Below are 12,722 nucleotides of genomic sequence, written 5' to 3'. Positions count from 1 at the left end.
TTTCCCGCAACCTCTTCACGCTCTGCGGTGCTGAGGTACGCCTGAACTCTTTGGTGTCGACATGTTCTCCGTCTAGTGTTTTCTCGGGAAGTTTCCACCGCCGTCGGAATCTGAATTGGTTTGGATTCTCTGCTTGGCCAACCTACCTCTCGAGTGTTTCTGTGCGACGCGAATTCGACGTATTGATTTCGGTGCTTAGGCATCGTCGCGGTGGGGGAAGACAGTATCCCGCCCTCGATAAGGGTCGGAGCTGCACCACCAGATTTTCATCGGTTTTACAGTCCGAAACCTACCGTGAATTTTTGTGTATTATTTTATCCCTCACACCTATCCTACCCATAGTCCTGTCTTCCCGCCCTTCCTCGCCTATCCCGTAGTCGTCCTACGTCAAAATTATTCCCCATTCTTCCTGGCATCTTGAGGCCTTAGACAAGGAGATCAGATCCCTCCCAGCTTATTCATTTTTTAAGAGGAAATACTTTGCAGAAATATAAAGAACTGTATTTCTAATAGGCTTGTAGGTATTTCTTTTACTTAACCTGGAGCTTTAATTATATCACATAGTTTTGTTGCAGATGATACAATTTAATTTCTAAATGGGAAGAAACATTCCTTCAAGAACCTAATGAAACTACTAGAGAATGCGTTATGAAATGGTGTCAGGTAAAAAAAAAATGTATTTTACAAGTCTGCAAACACACTGATAAGCATAAAATTGGTCTGTAAATTTGTTGTTGTTTGGTTTTTTAGACTTATGCAATAAATTTATAATATCCTTAATCACTAAATACTAAGTATAGAGCAATCAAGGAGTCGAACCACAGCACGACACTAAGAAATAATTTTTATCCTATTTCAGTTCCATTGATTAAAAAATGAACAAATTTTGCATTTAATACACCTTTATTATGTTGTAATTAACCAAAATTAAGTAGAGACTTAATTTTGATCTTAATGTTTTTGGTCAAGATACTCAAGATAGGATTATTTTGATTACAAATTGAGATGAATTCCGATTACCAATTTCCCAATCAATATAATTTTTTAAGACAATTTATTTCATATTAAAATTGGGAATTCATGATCAAGAGAGGGAATTTTGAAATAGGACTTGAAGATGGACGAATGTTTGGATTTAGGTTTTTTATGCATTGAATTGAATTTTCCAACAAACGATTTTGAAATATAGGGAGAGAAAACAGGTTATCTAACCTAGAGAGAGAAAGTAGAAAACGTTGGGGAAAAATGGATTAGAGAAGCAATTGGACCCTAATTTAAAGATCAATGATGCAAAGTGGGATAAGAATCAATGTAGAACTAATTATTAACAATCAGATCTTTAATGAAAATCAAAATCCAATGCTAATTTCATTTCAAATTAACCTCAATGGCATGTACATTTCGCCCATGCCATGGTGTTGTAGAATATTTCAAGAAGAAATTCAAAAAGCAAATTAAAAACTTAAAACTTTCAATGATGAATCAGGATCTGTCGACCTCCAGAGCAACACAATTTTCCTTCCTGACCAAGTCCTTGGAGAGAGCTTCAAAAAGTGATTTTCCCCTTCTTCCCGACCTCTATTTAAGAATCCCACTGTATGGATTCTGGAGGGGGAAAAAACAAACATGCCCTCAAAACTGGGTGCAATCAGACGGCTAGGTCTCAAGATATCGCAGATTCACTGGTGTTTAATCTCAACCGTTGGATCATTTTATCTCTCTTCCACAGCTAAAAAGTGTCATTTTTTTATTGGTTGATGCTTTTTTTCGTTTTCTCCATCCTTGGACTACATTCTGACATGTCTTTGCGCGCTTCCACAAGCCACAATCATCATGAAATTATGCTGCATTTTAACGGCTTGCATAGTGCCATATCAACGCATCTATTTATGTTTGAATAAAATAAAATATAAAATAAGGTAAGCTTATCGATTATTTGATGTACGTGGAATCAAAGGCTGCGTGCAATTAATGCATGCGACAAATCAATTCCGCGTGTGTTAAACACGCGAAATATTCTTGTTTCATAAATGCATGTGGAGATCGATTCTCCGCGTGCATTTATTTCATGAAAAATCGAATCAATCAAAAGACAAAATTTACCTTTTTCCTCGCCGCCCGCGCCACGTAGTTCTATTTGAATCAATGATTTGCTCATTATTGCATCGCGCATTGAGATGGCACAACGAGCCAATAAAACACTATTTTGAAAATCATTTACATCATATTGTGCACATCCTATTGGTTCATCGGCATTTCACACGTCATAACATTTCATCCATCACGCGCATACCCCTAGGCATTTTTTAGGCCATGAATGGTTGACCATAGGATGGTTCATACACGATCACCTCAAGCATCCGAATACCGGAGATCTTCTACCGCCATCCCTACTCGTAGGGCACCGGTAGACGAGGCCTATGACGAGCCCTTGGCTCGAGATGTTTCCCGACGACCGGGAAAAGCTCCCATGCAGGAGCATTCTGCCCCGGAGTACCGACCTCGAGGCCCCGAGGTCCCACCTCCTCGATACCAACAAGCTGACGAATGGGAGTATGACCGTGATGACCGCCGACGATCCCCTCCTCGGGAGTATCACCGCGACGACCGACGAGGATCCCCGCCAGGGGAGTACGACCGCAAAGACAGGCGGAGATCCCCACCACGGGAGGATAGGCCAGCACCCCGCTACTATGACGACCGTTCCTATCGTCCGGATAGGAACTACTATCCACCCGAGACTAGAGGTTCTTGGCGTCACGACTACCCAGAGGACGGGGTGCTCAACCCCAACCGCATACCGGTGCGAGATGCATCGCACTATTCTTCCCGCCCGGGTAGCCCACGGTCACCACCTGTCACACGTCGATCGGACGTCACCACTTATGGCGACAGTTCCGCTTACCGGCCACACTATCGGGCTGCACCCACTCATGCCCGGGACCCATACGAGGAGGCCCCGGCACCACCTCGAGTGGCGCCGAGATACACAGTGGATTATGGCCGCCCCAGTTGGGATTATACCCGACAATTTGTCTCGACCAAGGAGGCCCACGGCATACTCCTCACCGGTGCGTGCTTATCCAGCACACTCCCGTTGCCACCGAGACGACCGCATCCTACCGGATACCCAGAGGAGCGGCCACCCTATCAACCGGCACCTCACCGAGATATTTACTACGAGGATCGATCAGACCAATACAGCCAACCTGAAAGCTATAGATGTCAATCCCGAGATAGTCCTCCGTACTATCACGATGCGAGTTATCCACTCCGAGAGGAGGTACTCTCTCATGTAGGTTATCATGGGGATGTACATCCTCATTACTACCATGGACGACCCCGGGATCCTGAGGCGCCTCCACCTTGCTACCACCTACGAGAAGACTGGGAGCACTACTACGGAGAACGGCGAAAAACTCCCACCCCTCGGAATGAGTATCCTGCACACTATTACTCGACGGCCGTTCCTATCCACGGATAGGAACTACTGCCCGCATGAGAACCAGAGTTCTCGGCATCATGATGACCGGGGCATCCTCACGAGATGGCCAACAACCCTAATCAGATACCGGTACCGAACTCTCCACGGTATCACCGCACTACTCGTCGCCCGGAGGCAGCCACATATGGTGGTAGTTCTGCCCACCCGCACTATTACGGGTCGACGCACGTACCCGCACTTGGCCAATACCAGGAGCCTCTAGCACCATCTCGAGCACCACCAAGGAGGCCGAACCCCTACCCACCTCATATACCACAGTCATCCTACTTACCGTTTGCACCCTCATTGAGTTGTGCGGCACACGAGCCCCTTGCACACCATTCAAGACAACCGACCAAGCTGGCATCATGTGATTCATACATGTCACCTGCTCACTATGGACAGCCCCCTCCACTAGTGTCAAGTGCAAAAGAATCTGGGGAACCACTTAGCTCACAACATGCTAGGCAAACCAAGTGTGCCCATCATCAGCATGATGACATTGATAGGAGATGTCGAGACAATGCACCCACTAGAAAGATACATCTAGTGACTCCATTCATTACCTTAGCCCAACACATGATGCACCTTCACGGTTATCCCGTCGATATGTCATCCGACCGTCGAACGTCACAATATAATGAAAGGAGACTCATTCTAGAGGTACTATCGGGAGCCCACCGACCCGCCCCGTTGCCAGATCCACCACCGCCTTCACCATTCCTTCGTCCTTTCGCTATCCCGCAGCCTCTGGGGCTCTTCTTCACACGCGTCCAAACAACTCACCCCTCAACGCGATTTCTATTATTTTTAAATTTGCACTGGATTTATATTACATTCCAAGGAATGTACTGCAGTCCACCGTGGGTCTATACCCCCCACATACTAGGATGTTTACCTCGCATGGATCAAGTTCACTGTTTGCCCAATGGTGAACCGTACTAGTTTGGCATTGTTTGAAACTAAACTATGGTCAATTACTTCATGGACACTAGATATCATTCATGTAGGTAATCATACTAACTGTTTGGATTCCGTTCTTCGTACATGCATTAAGTAGTAGAACATGCATCATTGCATCCATTTGTTTTTTTTACATTGCATCCATGAATGAGCAGTATAAGGCATCAGCGGGTAAGGGTCGAGGTCCATGTCGTTTCTCTGAGGGAGAACTGGTCCTGGTCAGATTGAGGCCGAGAGGTTCTCTCCTGGGGTCGCTACTGCTCCATGCTCGTAGCGCCGGGCCTTTCCCGATTGCCCAACAGATCAACGCGATAACGCCTATGTCGTGAGCATCCCGCCAAATTGGGGGATTAGTTCGACGTTTAACGTCAGTGGCTTATCCCGATACCAGCCTTCGCCACCCATCATCGAGCCTCACAGCCAATTGAGCCTTAATAGTAGTGAAAGTGAGAGCAAACCCACTCCTTCTCCGTTTCCCTCCTTATGCGGCAAGGCGCGATAGAACGATACTGCAGGAGGTAATTCACGCTGAGGGGAGCGAGTTGGCGTTCTTTCCTAGTCCATTGGCAGGCGACCATCATCCGATGACACGTGGATCTCCGAGGACGACCGCCGACTTCGACCGGACCTGCTGCCTCCACTTGAAGACCTTGCTGAGCTTTGCTCGCGGTCGAGCTCCTCCCACCTCGGGAGGATGATGGAGGACCATCTCGAGGACGACGCCACGATGACAAAGAACCATCTTGAGGATGGCGTGATGGGATGTCATCAGCCACGCTGAGCAGCTCGCGCCGGCGCCGCCACCCGGGGTTTAAGTACCCAGCGTAAGAACTTTTATCTTTTACTTATGCTCATTTTCATGTGTGTTTGTATTTTTGGATTCGTGGACTGGGCCAATGTTGTTGGGCCCCGTCCTAAATCATTTTTACTTTTATGTTGTATTTTGAATTTGTAAGGGAGGCGAACCACGTCTCGCGATGGTTCATCCTCTCCACGTTCACTTGGCACCCATCCTCACTATATAAGGGGATGGCATGCCCAGAACACCTTGGAGTCATTGTTGAAAAGTTTATTCACAATTCGTCTCCCCTATCGTAGAGTAGTGTAGGGGTTTGGCTAGCCCCACCACGTCGAGATCACTCCGTGGGTAGAACCCACGTCTCTCCCGTCGAGATACTTCCGAGGGAGACGGGATAAAGCGCGCCGTCGAGATCACTCCGGTGCGAGGAAAGAGTTTCAAGAAGTCGCCGCCATCAAGAATCGAAAGAAGCCTTCGTCGAGATTACTCCGGGGGTCTTGGGAGATTCAAGAAGCATCGCCGACACGTCATCAACTTGGGAAATCTGCTCCGCCGAGGGAGCACACCCCAGATCCATCAAGAACTCCTCTTTCTTGGAGGGTTCTTGGTTGTTACAATTCAAGAAAGCCATTTCTTGGTACCTTTTTTCCACCCGTCCACCATTCCTGATCCATACCCCCCCTTCTCTTCGTTCTTGATCCACTCCACCACCGTTCTTGAACACCCTCCCACATTTCTTGAATTTCCCCTCTTTCCTCCTTTCCCCATCGTTTCTTGATTCCCAACCGCCTCGTCTTGCCTTTCTTGATCGCCCACCCTCCTTTCCCCATCGTTTCTTGATTCCCAACCGCATCCTCTTGTCTTTCTTGATCGCCCACTTTCTTTCCCCTTGATTTCTTGATTTCTTGATTTCTTGAATTCTTGATTTCATGATTTCTTGATTTCTTGATTTCTTGATCTCACCATATCTCCTTGATTCCCCTTCGTTCTCCCCTTCGCCCTCATCTTTCTTGATTTCTTGCTTCCAACCCTCTTCGCCATAACCGTTTACTTGGTTTTCTGCCCCTCCCCCACGACTATTCCCACGATACTTGGTTCGCTGTCTTGCCCGCCCACACGACTACGCCGTGCGCCAGCCAAGCGCGCGCCTTGTGCGCCCTCTGCTCCGACTTTTGTTGCACGCCACCCGTGGACTCAGCTCTCTGCTGGTAGTTACGACCGCACCGTCCGCACCCGGTTTTGTTCTCGCCAACGACACTCGTCCGCACGACCCGACACTAAGCATCAGCTCGACGATTTGGATGCCTTGGACTAAGCGATACAAAGGTCAGTCTCGTCTCCCCTCTATAAACTCCAGTATTATTATCTTCGACAGTCTCGTCTTCCCCTATCGCGTCCGCTACCGTGATATTCTTGAACATCATCGGATAGGACTAGCCACCTTGTCGAGCATAGGGATTCTTGTGGTAGACGGACTGTCATCCGACTTGGACGCCGAACGCTCTAGGGCTGTTAGATGCCCCTCACCTAGTAGACGTCTAGTAGGTCCAGCGGGTCATTGGGAGTTTGATCTTAGGATCACTCGTCTCTCATTGATCGGTACGGCCGACGTCGTTATCCGTCAAGTCCTTATCTGCTCATTCGTATTTTCTCATCATTCGGCTTACATCCCATACATTCGCATCATAACCCTGTGACGTGAAACACGCCGATCGATCCCGGCCGTCGTCGTTTCACATCATATATTCTTTAAATTTGTCAAATCATTTGTTTGCTAAATAATGGTCCAAACAATATAAAAAAATACGGTAAAAAATCTTGAAAATTAGTAAAGTCATTACCAACCTCTAGCCAGTTATTGTATGCCCTATAAAAAATATTTATTCAATGCACTAAGGTTATATACCACGTAAATAAACTACAAAATTTGAAACAATAATAAAATCAAAGTGTAAGTCATTTATCTCCATTTATACATAATAATATGCAAATATGGCTATTAAAACGCAAAATGTAATGTAATATACATCAATTAAACATTATAATTTGCAAGTTATCAAACACCTACTCATAAGAAGACCAGAATTCAATAGTATACATGTATTCATGTGGGATCATTTCCATTTACATACTTAGGATGTCCTATCTTCACTGGTCAAGTTAAATCTATTTATTTTGATGGATATCTTACGAATATTAGGCAGAAATTAGAATGATGGTAGGTTAAACTTTAACCCCCTAGAGGACTACTAACATTGATAAAGTTCTTTTAAAATATTATGCCCATTCATGTTCTACCAGTTTATGACCCACCACAAAATGTTTTTACATCAATTAACAGTATCTTTGCACAGTTTTATGGATGAATAGTTGAGGCGAAACACAACATCATTAGACATCTTGGAAAACTATTTGTTTTCCTAAAAATGAAAATGGGTGGGGGATTCAAAACCTGGATGATATTATGAAAAGTCTTCGTACGAAAAGAGCTTGGCATTTTCATATGAAAGATACCCTTTGGACTAGATTGCTTAGAGTCAAATTTGGAAGCTGGGATTTGAATGACATAGGCAAGAGGATGCCTAAAAGAATGCAAAATCTCATGTCTGTATTGCAAGAAATGAATGAGGTTATTCAATCGAAGGTTGGGAAGGGCCACATAAATTCTTGGTCAACAAATAGGACTTGTTTTGTATACCTTGAGAATTTCCCTGAGACCACATGTTCAGATCCCCACTTAACTGTCCAAGATTTATTACAGCAAGATTGGGAAGCATACCTTAGAGGTTGTGGTGGCGTGGATGCCATCACATCAACACCGGACGCGGCACCACCATCAACCGAAGTCAACGTCTCTGCCACGTACACACTGCCACAGTCAACCGACGTCAACACCTCCGCCACGGACACACCGCAATTGTCTCTGCTACGCACGTCTCCACGCATGCACGCTCCTTCGCGCATCATGACATGTCGCCAATGGCAGACTAACAACGGCCCCTTGGCGTGACATGAAGCACGTCATGCGTCTTTAATTTCTCGTCTTGAATTTCTTGTCTTTAAGTTGTATTTTCTCTTTCCTCCAAGGCCTATATGTACAGGCCATTGTTTCAAGAAACACTTAGGCAGTCATTATTCAAGAATTTAGTTTTTGTTTAACTCTTCTTGGAGGACTGCCCAGCCTCCCTATCCCTCAACCCTAGCTCCGTCGCCGTAATCACTGTCGCCGCCACCTTGTGTCGTCGGTCGTCCTCTCCCTATCTCTCTCTCTCTCTCTCTCTCTCTCTCTCTCTCTCTCTCTCTCTCTCTCTCTCTATCTCTCTCTCTCTCTCTCCCTCCCAGGGTTGCCGCCCACGGCTACCCAGAGCCGCCACCCTGGCCGCCCAAGGGCCCAAGGCCGCCCAAGGTAACCACCCTAGGCCGCCTAGGGCTGCCGCCCAAGGCGCCACCCCAAGCCGCCCAGGACAGCCCACCCTAGGCTGCTGCCCAGGCCGCACAGGGCTGCCGTCCAAGGCCGCCCAAGGCAGCCAGCCCAGGCCGCCCAGTGCTACCGCCTAAGGCCGCCAAGGAAACCATCCCCAGGCTGCCTAGGACAGCCCACCCTAGGCCGCCCAAGGTCGCCGCCCAGGCCGCCTAGGGCTGCCGCCCAAGGCAGTCCCTACCAGGGCCGCCCAAAGGCCACCCAAGCCGCCCAACCCGGGATTGCCAAGGCTACCCCAGGCCACCCCATGCCGCCTGCCTAGGGCCGCTTAAGGGCCACCCCTAGCTACTCGCATAAGGTCGCCCAAGGGCTGCCAAAATGCCCGGCCAGGCCTCCTCCCCAGCCACGCCCGTGTTTGCACTCGTCCGTCTCACTCTCCACCAGGGTCATGGGGTACCCCAGAACGCCCATATCCCATCGTCCAGTGGGCCGCATAACGCCCAGAACTGCCTAGTCTTGCCTGAGTCAGAATTTTCCTGATCCTCTTCACGCACTAGGGTGCTGAGATACGCTTGAACTCTTTGGTGTCAAAGTGTTCGCCGACCAGTATTCCTCGAGAAGTCTCCACCGTCGTCAGATTTATTTTGACTTGGATTTTCCTAAAATTTTCTTCGAGTGTTTCTCTCGTGACGTGAATTCGGGTATTGATTTTGGTGCTTCGGCATCGTCGTGGTAGGTGAAGACACTACTCCCATCCTCAACGAGGAATCGGAGCTGCACCACTAGTATTTCATCGGTTTTAAACTCCGAATTGGTTGGTGTGGATTTTTGTGGTCTGTTTTATCCCTCCTTCCAAACCTGTTTGACCCATCCTTCCATCGTCATCCCGTCCATCCCCTTAGTCGCCCCTTTCCCTAGCTGTCCAACATCAAATTGGTATCAGAGCCTAACTTGTCAGCCTAGTCGTTTCCGCCATCGTAGACGTCTTCATTCGTCAGTCCCATTACATGCATCTGCGTTCAGGCAAATGAGTCTCCGCTCCGATGATAGACCAACCCCAAGATGGCCATGAGGTGTCCGTCCCCATCCACGAGTTGTCCTCGTCTATGCCACTGACTTCCTCACGTGGGAAAATCAATCGTCTGTTAGACGTTGTCCAGAACGGTTTTCGTGATGTCAATACACAAATTACCAATATGGACAACCGTCTAACCAATTTGATCGATGCGGTGAGAGAACGGACTTACAAACTCGAGAATAGAGGTCTGGATCGACATCACCGTGAGCGCGAAGACCATTACCCATCTGATCCTAGATCTCGAAGTCCTGATAGGAATCATTGTAACCTTGATGATCCTATACAACCCGAGGATAGATCCGTAAGCCAAAATCAGAATCGTGACGAACGAGACTATCTGATTCCTCCAAAGATTCACACTCAACTCCGTGATAGGAATCATCGAGACGATTACTATCCGCTGATGACTCTCAATATGTCATCAAATATTAATGAGTTCTTGAGCATAAAAGTATTCATTGCATCCATTTAATCGATATTTGTTGTCATTCATATGCATTAGTTCTCCAACTTACTAACCCCACTTGATTCTATGAATCAAGCGGATTAGATCTCACATATTGGATTAATGAGTACAGAGATGGATTAAGGATCCAAAGAAAGAGGAACTTGATCAAGAAGAGCTGGCGAAAAATCAAGAAGAAAGAAGCCCTAATTTCTCCACTAAGCATGTTTTAAGAGAAACCTATAAATAGCCTCTTAAGGGCTCATTGTCGGTGGTCCAGAATTTCTCTCAAGGAAGCTAGGGCTTGGAGAGGAAGGATTTCTGCAGACCCTCCAAGGCTGATGAGCATTGGAGCTGGGAGAGAAGCAAGCTGAGGAGTAGCTGGAGCACGACGATCGTCATCTTGCCGGAAGGGCATGACACAAGGTGGTGTGAGAGTTTCACTTTCAGTTGGTGCATCCTCTCCCTGCAAAGACAATCGAGGTTGGAGGGGAAGGTGCTGAGTGGTACCTCCCTATTGTTCCAAACGAGATTGTTCATCTTCTAGTTTGATCTTTGAGTTCTTTGTTTGTTCAGATTGATTTTCCCTCTCGTTTTTCTGAAAACCTAAACTGTTCTTCAGCAAATTCTATGAAATTGACTCCCACAGGAGGGCCTAGGCAGCTAGCAACCAAGGCCACCGCTTAGGTTGCCAGCAGGCCGAGCTTCCTGCAGCCAAGGCGTGCACAGCAATGTCACGCAGCCAAGGCCACCGCGCAGCACCGCGCGACGCAGCCAAGGCGCCGCAGCACCGCCAGACGCACGAGGCGCGCGCCGCCAGCCGCGCCAAGGGCCGCGTGCGGGTAAATGCCGCGCCAGCCATCCAGCGCCGCGCAAGCAACCCCGCAGCAGCTGGCTGTGCACAGCAGCGTACTGTGCATAAGCAGCTGCGCATAGGAAGCCATCCGCGCGCAGGCAGCACTTGCGCACGGGCAGCAACCCCATGCATGAGCATTCACCTGCGCACAGACCGCACTTGCGCGCAAGGTGTTTGCCCCTTTGCCTCAAAGGGCAAGAGCACACCGTCAGCAGGAAATTCTCTACTGACGGCTCTGTTCAGTTAAGTTTTACAAATAATAATTTGTAGAACTTAACTGAGGTTAGTTTAACTGAACATTAAAGCTGAAATTAAAAATCTTGAACTAATAATCTACAGTAAACTGAAAAGAATTTTCTGCTGTTTTCTCTGCTCCCTGTGGATCGACCCTTACTTGCCCTAAGGCTGTGAGGTTATAAGTTTGCATAAGCTCAATCCTCACACGATTTAACTTATTAATAACCAGTAAAAACACCCGAAATTTGAGCTTATCAACTGGCGCCGTTGCTGGGGAGCTCGGTATCACAGCAGTATTTTCTTTTTTGTCTTTTCAGTATTGTCCATTCATTCTCCTAAAGCTGCAGGACTTGAAAATCCTCAGCTTACTGTCTTTCTAACTTTCTGCTGAAGTTCTATGGTAGAGACACGTTCAAAGGCTGGTGAGAAGTCTGTAGAGAACGTTACAAGAGACGCAACTCCAGAATCTACAGTCTTAGAACCTGAAAATCAGCAGGAAACAATGGCAGAAGAAGGACACCACCAGCAAGCGAGAAGGAGAACCATGTTGGACAGGTCAACACCCTCTTGAAGCCTACGACAAATGGATGTGAACCTGAACATAGGTGAGGGTATCATGTTCAGGTATGACAATGCGTTGATACACTCTCTACCTGAATTTAATGGGTTACCTGCTCAAAACCCTCTAGAATTCCTTGATGATTTCCACATTAGATGCTCATCTCAAAACCTTCCAGGATTATCTACAGAAATCCTTAAAATGAAATATTTTCCTTTGACGTTAATAGATAAAGCGTTTTCCTGGTATCGTAATTTAGGAATTACTTTCAACTCTTGGGAAGAGATGTAGGGAAAATTTCTGCAGAAATTTTATCCTCTCTCCAAAACTAATTTTTATCAACGAGAAATCCATAATTTCCATCCCCATGAGGGCGAGGCCTTTAGTGAATCATGGGAGAGGTTCAATGACCTGCTGAGGAAATGCCCTCATCATGGAATTGAACACTGTCAGTTAGCTCAAATTTTCTATGAATCTTTATCAGATTTCATGAAAAATAAGGTTAACTTAGGCTCCGGGGGAACATTTTATACGGCATATGAGGACGAAGTTTTTGATATTTTAGAGAGAGTTGTAGAAATTGATCTGCAGGAGATTGGGGCAGGCCAAAATGGGAGAAACCTGCAACCCAAGAGAGCAGAAGTTCTGCACGTCAATGCTAAGGAGGTGGAGCTACAAGCAGGCTTAAGGGAGACCAACCAGAAGTTGGAGGAGCTCACCTCCACCTTGAAGAATGTCTTTCTAGGTAACTCTCCCATCGTTAAAGCTAAAATTTGCTCTCTCTGTTTTAGCAGAGAACACGAAGATGGAGCGTGCCAAGCCATGGAAGAAGAAGTGAAAGCATTGAACCAACAACAACCATGGGCAGGACAGAGAAAGT

At 47.0% G+C, this 12,722-nt stretch overlaps 1 non-coding gene across 1 annotated transcript; it reads right to left on the bottom strand.

The window, feature by feature from the left end:
* Nucleotides 1-12,173: 12,173 nt before the first annotated feature.
* Nucleotides 12,174-12,282, bottom strand: LOC144706239 (small nucleolar RNA R71). The gene has a single exon (XR_013582209.1). It is a non-coding gene; the product is annotated as a small nucleolar RNA R71 (small nucleolar RNA).
* Between the last annotated feature and the right edge of the window lie 440 nt (nucleotides 12,283-12,722).

Source organism: Wolffia australiana, chromosome 7, assembly GCF_029677425.1.
Source record: "Wolffia australiana isolate 7733 chromosome 7, ASM2967742v1".
Classification (NCBI taxonomy): domain Eukaryota; kingdom Viridiplantae; phylum Streptophyta; class Magnoliopsida; order Alismatales; family Araceae; genus Wolffia; species Wolffia australiana.
This window is presented reverse-complemented; position numbering and strand designations above follow the sequence as displayed.